General features: G+C 41.2%; 1 protein-coding gene across 2 annotated transcripts in view; it reads left to right on the forward strand.

Annotated features, from left to right (window-relative positions):
- The first annotated feature begins 8,567 nt into the window (after nucleotides 1-8,567).
- LOC109434058 (adhesion G protein-coupled receptor E4) overlaps nucleotides 8,568-8,759 on the forward strand; it is a 49,320-nt gene continuing 49,128 nt past the window's right edge. For both annotated transcript variants that reach the window (XM_019710742.2, XM_019710740.2), the window contains exon 1: nucleotides 8,568-8,676. The gene's annotated coding sequence lies outside the window, so the exon portion shown is untranslated. The remainder of the gene's footprint in view (nucleotides 8,677-8,759) is intronic.

Here is an 8,759-nt window from a genome sequence, read left to right on the forward strand (position 1 = left end):
ATTAGAAAAACAATAACTTAAAGATAAGATCTACTCATAGAAAAGCTTTCCATCTTCAGCTCAAAGTCATCTAGTTGCCTCCTAGTCTTAACATTTCTGTTCCATTGTACCTAAAGTTATCAATCTTTTATTTGTAGTACTCAGCATGTTTGAATATAATCAGATGTGCATGTGTTTTGTCTCCAGCTTTCCTATGAGTTCCTTGTCTGATTTATCTCTATGCCTATGACCTAGTAGATTCGGTTCACTAATTGACTCAATAGTGTTTGTTAATTGAATGTGACAAGGAAAGAGAGTGTGTCAATCTACTGCACGGTAGCAGGACACTATTCTGATATTCTAACTCTTGAAGGACGACTCTTGGTTTTACAGATACAGTCATCGTCGCTTAATGACAGGGATACATTCTGAGAAACTCGTTGCTAGGCGATTTTGTTGTGCGAACACCACAGAGTGCACTCACAGAGCTGTAATCAATGGCGTCGCCTACTAACACTGAGGTGATGCGGTGTAATCTTATGGACCACCATTGTACATGCGATTTATCGGTGACTAAAATATCATTATTAGGCAGCACGTGACTGTAATGTCCTGTTTCTGCAGAGTCACCCAAATGCCCCTTTGCTTAAGTTTCCACTAACAGTACTCTGTAGTACTTTCATTATAAGCACTACTCTTTCTCAGATGACAATGGGCGACTCAGGTCAGGTTCCCTGAGAGCAGAGCCTGGGACAAGGATTTTGTGCCCAGGACTCATTGAAGAAATACTCTGAGAAGAGAGAAAGTGAGGGAAGAAGGATGGGGTCACAGGAGGATCTGGGTTCAGCCCGATCCCACGGTGATCTCTGGAGCGTGAATTGTACTCAACACCCATCCCATTTTGAGGCAAGAGGCCAGCCTTTTTAATCCCTATGCCAGTCAGTTCCTGGCTGTATCCAGCCCTCATAGTGGTGGAGATGTGATAAGAGCTCCTGTTTGGCTGAGGCCAATTTTCTGAGGAAGGGACAGCTGGTCCCCACAGGGAATTAAGGATGGACATCAATAACATCAACCACTCTGCCCCATCCTCATGACCACCAAATATGAAAAAAAAAGCCATATTCATCACTTAGATACTTGTTTGAAGCTCATCGTAATGAGATTTTGAGCTGCATTAAAGAAATGTTTGTTTCAAATGAAGCTGCAAACTTCTTAGACATTCTGGTAGAGGTTTCCTCTTCCTAAAAGATCTTAGACCTTGTTTATTACTTGGCTTTATTGAGCCTAGAATGCAGTGGCTTTTCTATTTACAAATATACCTTTAATAAAGTGCTTTCATCTTCAAAAAATATGAAAAGCGTCAGAAGGAGACATTTCTAATGCTTATCCTGGGAGAGGCGTGACTTCTCTTTTGAAACTCTATAATGTACAACACCCAATAGCACTTGCCATTTCCCCCCGAATATGACATCACTTTATAATCAATATTTAATCTTTGTTATGTCCCACTTCTGCGACCTTCATGAATAATTCCCAATGTTGATAAAATTATCCACTTTATGTGTAATTTTAAATTCTCAAGCTGCATCTGACTGCTATAAATATGGGCTGGCTCAGTTTACATGGCTAGGTTTTTGACCCCAGTTTTCAGATTGTCTTCTTCTTCTTCCCTATTTCTCAGAAAAATCCCTTGTCAGGAGTCTGTGGGCATTGCTGAGATAGTATCTGGTCTCTGGCTCAGTATCTGTTTCTGCCACCTTTTCCTATCTTCTCATCCGAGTCCCTTCCCCAGGGGTCTGCCCAGCTCAGCACAGCACTCTCCATCCACGGCCAGGTCAAGTCCACAAAATGCTGAGATTCATGCTGACCTGTGCTTTAAGAAGCAGGTTTGCTCCCCAGCTTGGGGCTGCCATTGTCTCCTGGGCCTCAACGCTGCTGTCCTTGGGCACAGAGTCACTTCTGACTCATAAACACCTTGGTACCATCTCTCATTCTCCCCCCTTCACTTTAGGGGCCCCCTAGTAACCACTTAGGTCTGCTGGACACACGGACTCACTATCCTTCTGGGTTATCTCTCTCTTTCTTTCAGTGGAGTCTTCTCAAAACCTCCATGCATATCAACTCATACAGGTAGGTGTTTTGGAGGTGTTATAAGGGTGCATCCCAGTTGTTTGCCTGACAAATCTAAAGACCACGTCTGGTCCAGCCCAAACATCCTGCAACACATAGATGAGAAAATCCAGGAGGCTTGGAAATTTTGAGGAATTGTCACAAAGTCCCTTACTCATCCTACAAATATTTATTAAGTATCTACTTTCTAGAAACTGGGGCTATGATACTATATAAGACATACACTGTCTTTCCTGTCTTGGAACTTACATTCTAACGGTGGGGCAGACCCAACAAACAAGTAAATGAATGAGTGGGATGGAGGTCCAAATCCATGCAGATGTCTGCCTAGCGCACTGACATCTTTGAGTATAACTATGGAGTTTGTTGGCCTCTGGCTTCCAGTTGGTTTTGGCCAATGGGAAACAACAACAGAATATTAGAAAAAGGGAAAAGAGTGAAGGCAGAGAATTTGTTCTCTTAGCTCCTTCCCTTCAGGCCACCATGGGCTGTCTGTCCCTTGAACAAAGGCCACAGCTCCGTAATCTGGTACTCCTAGTCTTATCAACTACAAGTTCTTACTCCTTGTTCATTCTGACGTTTTCTCAATAGCATTGCATGTAATTCCTAAATATCTTTAGCCTATCCTGTGATTTTATTTCCACATAAAATAAAAATAAAATTTAGAAAGCTTCAGTTATAAAATTTTTGGAATTAATATACATTTGTTTTCATGAATTATGACACATCCTGCTCTCTCCACCAGCATTTTGCTTGTCATGATAACTACATGATTGCCACAGAGATAAGACAAAAGCCAGTGTTGTCTGAATTTTATGGAAAATAACATCCAGCAAAGTCCATGGGTAAGGGATAGGATTTTACACAAATCCAAACAGGTAAAACAGGTTCTGTATGGGATCAGTAATTTCTTTATTATTTCTTTATTTTTTTATTGAGATGAAAGTCATATGGTGAAAAAGGTAAAAGGATTAGAAAGTACAGATTAGTAGTCACAATATAGCCATGGGGATATGAAATACAGTATGGGGAATATAATCAATAATGTTGTAAAGATTATGTAAGGTGCCAGATGGGCATTGGACTTCTCAGGGAGACCGCTTCATAGACTGTGTAGATGCCTGACCACTGCACTGTACACCTGAAGATGAATAATATTGAATGTCAACTATAATTAATAAATTGTCATGGGATGTGGAGTACAGCATAGGGAATATAGTCAATGGAATTTTAACAGCTATATATACGATGTCAGAAGGGTAGTAGATTGGAGGGGTTATCACTTTATGAGGGGTGTAAATGTCTAACTAGTACATTGTTTTGTACACCTGAAACTAAAAACAAAACAAACAAAAAAGCACTAAAAAAATCACATAGCATAGAATTCACCATTTTAAAGTCTATAATTCAGTGGATTTTAGAACAGTCAAAATGTGCAGGGGGTGGCCGGATGGCTCAGTTGGTTAGAGCACAGAGCTCTCAACAACAAAGTTGCCAGTTCAATTCCTTCATGGGATGGTGGGCTGCGCCCCCTACAACTAAAGATTGAAAACGGTGACTGGATTTGAGCTGTGCCCCCTCCACAACTAGATTGAAGGACAACAACTTGGAGCTGATGGGCCCTGGAAAAACACACTGTTCCCCAATATTCCCCAATAAAAATAAAAAAAATGTGCAACCAACACTTTGTTTAAAATTAAACTTATTGGGATAATATTAGTTAATAACATTGTGTAATTTTCAGGTGTATAAGATAGTAATTTGACATCTGTGCATTCTATCACATGCTCCCCACCCGAAATCTAGTCTCCATCTGTCATCATGTATTTGACCCCCATTACTCACTTCACCCTCCTTCCACCCGCTTTCTCCTTTGGTAACCACCATTCTGTTGTCTGTATCCATGAGTTTAGTTTTGTTTGTTTTGTTACTTTTTGTTTTATATCCCAAGTAGGAGTGAAATCATATGGTTCTTGTCCTTTTCTATCCGACTTATTTCATTTAGCATGATACTCTCAAGATTCATCCATGCTGTTGCAAATGGCAGTATTTCCTATTTTTTTATGGCTGAGTATCATTCCATTGTATATATGTACCACCTCTTCTTTATTCATCATCTGTGAATGCACACTTAGGTTTTTTCCATGTCTTGGCTATTGTGAATAATGCTGCAGTGAACATAGGGTTACATATATCTTTATGAATAAGTGGTTTCAAATTTTTTTGGTGAATAGTCAGGAGAGGAATTGCTGGGTCATGTGGTAGTTTTTTTTGGTTTTGTTTTGTTTTTTAATTTATTGGGGTGACAATTGTTAGTAAAATTACATAGATTTCAGGTGTACTATTCTGTATTACATCATCTATAAATTCCATTGTGTGTTCACCACCCAGAGTCAATTCTCCTTCCATCACCATATATTTGATCCCCCTTACCCTCATCTCCCACCCCCCACCCCCTTACCCTCTGGTAACCACTAAACTATTGTCTGTGTCTATGAGTTTCTGTTTCTCATTTGTTTGTCATTGCCTTTGTTTACGGTGGCCAAGACATGGAAACAGCCAAAATGTCCTTCGATAGATGAATGGATAAAGAAGTTGTGGTATATATACACAATGGAATACTATTCGGCGGTAAGAAAAGATGATATAGGAACATTTGTGACAACATGGATGGATCTTGATAGTGTAATAATGCTGAGCGAAATAAGTCAGACAGAAAAAGCAGAGAACCATGTGATTTCACTGATATGTGGTATATAAACCAAAAACAACAAAAGATCACGTGGTAGTTTTATTCTTAACTTTTTAATGAAGGTTTTGCATAGTGGTTGCAGTAATTTATATTCAGTGGCATCATGTGTTAAACCACCTCCCCTACCGAGGACATTTGGCCTGAGAAGTTTGTTTGAAACAAAAGTGACCATATGTTCTAAGAGCAAGTGTCAGCTGATTTCCAGTGAACCAGTGGGTGAGACAGAACACTGGTATGAACTACTCACTAGGACTGTTTCGGCATCAAGTTGAGGCTACATTTCGATAGGGCTACATTGCAAATACTTGACTCTGCCGGACTCTTGTGTCCTGTTCTAACAGGGTAGAACACCTTCACCATGTTTCCAGCCAATCCTCCTGTGGAACACCACAATTTCAAGGCATGGAAAATTTGTTTAGAAACAATTGTTTTCTAATTGACCGGCAAAGGAGGAAGTGGCATGGGTATTTTTTACTTCATGTTCACAGCCTGGTAGAGAATGACGTTTCCTTCTATTTTTGAGATGTGGCTTCCTCTTCCATGATAGTTAATACGAAAGGGTTGGCTTCTGGTTAGAGTGGGTAGGGCTGGTTATAATGCCAGGGTGTGTATTAGTTGTTGATTGGCAAGAAGCAGCTGGCCCAGACAAATGCATTAAATAAAGATACTCTTTATACAAGTGTGGCCAGATAAAAGGGGTTCTGAACTCAATTCCAATGTGTGTGGGGGGGTTTTCTACACCACCAAGCAATTCTCCAACATACACCAGGTGTCCTACAATTCAACTCAATTCAGACACTATCTACCTGGATATAGCATTAGATTCCACAGGTGAAGGGCTCGATCCCACAATACTGCCTCCCCCGCCACTTCAGACACCAATCACAAGTTGGTTCCCACGACTCCTTCCTTGAGTTCCATTAATTTGCTAAAGTAGCTCACAGATTTCAGAGAAACATGTTACTTACTAGACCACCAGTTTATTATGAAAGGAACAACCAGATGGAAGAAATGCATAGAGCAAAGTATGTGGGAAAGGGTTCGGACATTCCATGCCCTCTCTGGGCACCACACTTAATTAAATAATTGGCCATTGATCATTGATTCAACCTCCAGCCCCTCTCCCCTCCAGGGAAATGGGGGCGGGGCAGGGGGACTGAAAGTTCCAAACCTCTATTCTATTCATGGTTGCTTTCCAAGGCAACCAGCCCCATCCTTAGGCATTTTCCAAAAGTCACCTCATTAACACAAACCCAGCAGTGGTGAAAAGGGGATTATCATGAATAAGAAGACACCCATTTCACATTTACGGCTCTGAAGTGATATCAGGAACTGAAGACAAGAGACCAAAACAAATATGATAACAAAAGATGCTCCCATTGTTCTTATTACTCAGGAAATTCCAAGGGTTTTAGGATCTCTGTGCCACAAACAGGATAAGTGAGGATATATTTCCTGCTGTAAATCACAATATCAGAGCAGGGCTTAGAGAAACCAACAAAGGATTCTGGGAGTAGCAATGGTGGGGGAACTTTTATCAATCCTTGGCCTGGAGAGGACCTTAGCCTGGGAAAGAAGAGTCCAATTACCGTCCAAATTGGAGGGTAGGAAGAGCTGGGAAAATAAATATCCCCATCTCTCTCTTTTCCCGTCCTCCTCTCTCCTTCCACGGCTACCATTGGTTAAACTCAGCTAAAGACAGAGCACAAGAGGGTTCTAATGATGCAGTCCATATAGGACAACCTTCCAGTGCACAGAGCAGGGTAGAGAAGCTTGAAGAGCAGTTTCTTTCAACAGTCACCCTAAGTGAGTTGTTACATGCTTGATACAGTTTGAGAGGTGCCACACTTTTGGAACTGTTCCTCAGACTGAGTCAGAGCATTTGTTCTTGTGGTTTATGAAACGACTGGAATCCTGTGATGGTGACAGCCTACTGCTCTTCCAAGGGAAGTAGAAATTAAAGAAGAAGGTTATGAACAGATTCTCTTGTCTGATGGCTAATTTTGTTGGTTTTCATTTGTTCGTGGGCTATTCTACTGTATGTATGTATGCCTCTTTGGGGCTTTGCATTCAAAATTTTCCAAGAGAGACGCAAGCTGGATGGATTGGTCAGCCAACATCCAATAGAGAGAACTGCTCTAAGGTAGACTTCTCTGCTGGGCCACCTCATAGGTTGTTGGTTGCCATATGGACCAATCCATGATCCAATCAGCTGTGACTGGGAGTTGAAGTCATATGGTACCAGGTCTGACAACACATATGTAAAGTACTCCTTCCAGCCTACTTTGTGAAGTGTATCAGTTAGCCTTGGCTGTGTAACAAACCACCCCCTAATTCTTTTGCTTAAAACAACAGCTATATTTTTCAGTTCATGATTTCGTGGGTTGGCTAGATATTTATTCTGGTCTAGGCTAGCTTGGCTGGTCTCCGATGGGCTCTTTCATGCATTTTTGGTCAATTAGTGGGTCACTGGATGATCCAGTGGGTGGCTGGATGATCTAGCATGGCCTCACTCCTACATTTGGTAGTTTGCATGTTGGCGACCAGAGTGATGGATTATTGACTAGTGAGACTTGGTTCTCTTCCACATGACCTCTCCTCCAGAAGGCTAGCTTAGGCTCATTCACATGGTGATCCCAGGGTTTCAAGGGCAGCAAAAAAGGGCAAGCCCCAATGTGCAAGCACTTTTCAAATCTCTGCTTGCATGCTGTTAGCTGTTGTTTCATTGGCCCAAGCCAGCCACATGGCCAAGTTTAGAGTCAGCATGGGAGGACTACACACGAAGAAGGGGAATTCTGGCGAATGTGTGTTCAAATAACCTGTCACATGCAGAATCTCAGGGGCTTCTGGTTCAGGCATTTCAGTTTAATATTTAGACAATTCAATATCCTTCAGCTCAGCTGACAAGGATAGACCTAAACACTCTTCCCTTTGCCATGTAAAAGAAACGTTTTGAGTTTCACATACAGCAAGTATTTTGAGTCGTTCATGGAGAAGCTGACTGCAAGCCCACCTAGACAGCTATATCCAGGTAATTATTTGAATATTTTATTACATTGGCTCTAATTATGAAAATAAATGGGAAACTAAAGAGGAAGATATTCATATTAGAGATCATAAGGCTATGATCTTTCAGAAATGTAATAAAACCAAGATAAGATGTGTATTTGGACTTGTCAAACTAGGGAATATTTGCCATATTTTTGCTGGATTTTACAAAGATTCTTCTAATACGAATGAGAAGAAAGTTTCAGGACACCATGCTAACCAGTCAAACACTTTACTAGCCAAGTTGATGACTGGGATTATGTTGGGTGACCCTGTCTCAAAGACCAAGTATATGGACACGTCATTTTCTCAAAGCGGTAAACTGATAATGGAATACGATAATAGGAAACTGGGTAATGCATAGATACACTGACTCTCTCTCACACTCTGGCCTTCAACTCTCTCACTAAGAAGGTCACCACCTTAAAGGAGCATCCTCAGAGTTGGATCCATTTCCTTGGTGTGGATGGAGGTTGGCGCCACCCTCCGTTACCTGGTTTTCCTCATTGGACACTATCACCATTTCCAAGTTCATTTTCTGAGACACTTTTGTGTACTGCTGGTAATGTACTACTAAATTCTATGAAAAGAGAACTAATGGACCATGCATTATGCAAACTCCCCACCCAACACCCTCAGCTTTCTCCTCCACCCACAAGACTCCTTGAGAAACTAGAGCTCAAGATAATAAGCGATGTACTTCCTTTTTTTCTTAGCTCCAAGAAGCTGCCAGACTGGGTGAGAATCAAGGGCTTTTCATTTTGTGGGTAAGTAGGAACTTGTTCAGTGTCTTTCTGTAGCAAATAGAAAATGTGTCTTGTGTGATCTTGGGTCTAGAAAAATGTCTGCC

This window comes from Rhinolophus sinicus, linkage group LG07 (genome assembly GCF_036562045.2).
Source record: "Rhinolophus sinicus isolate RSC01 linkage group LG07, ASM3656204v1, whole genome shotgun sequence".
Taxonomy (NCBI): Eukaryota; Metazoa; Chordata; class Mammalia; order Chiroptera; family Rhinolophidae; genus Rhinolophus; species Rhinolophus sinicus.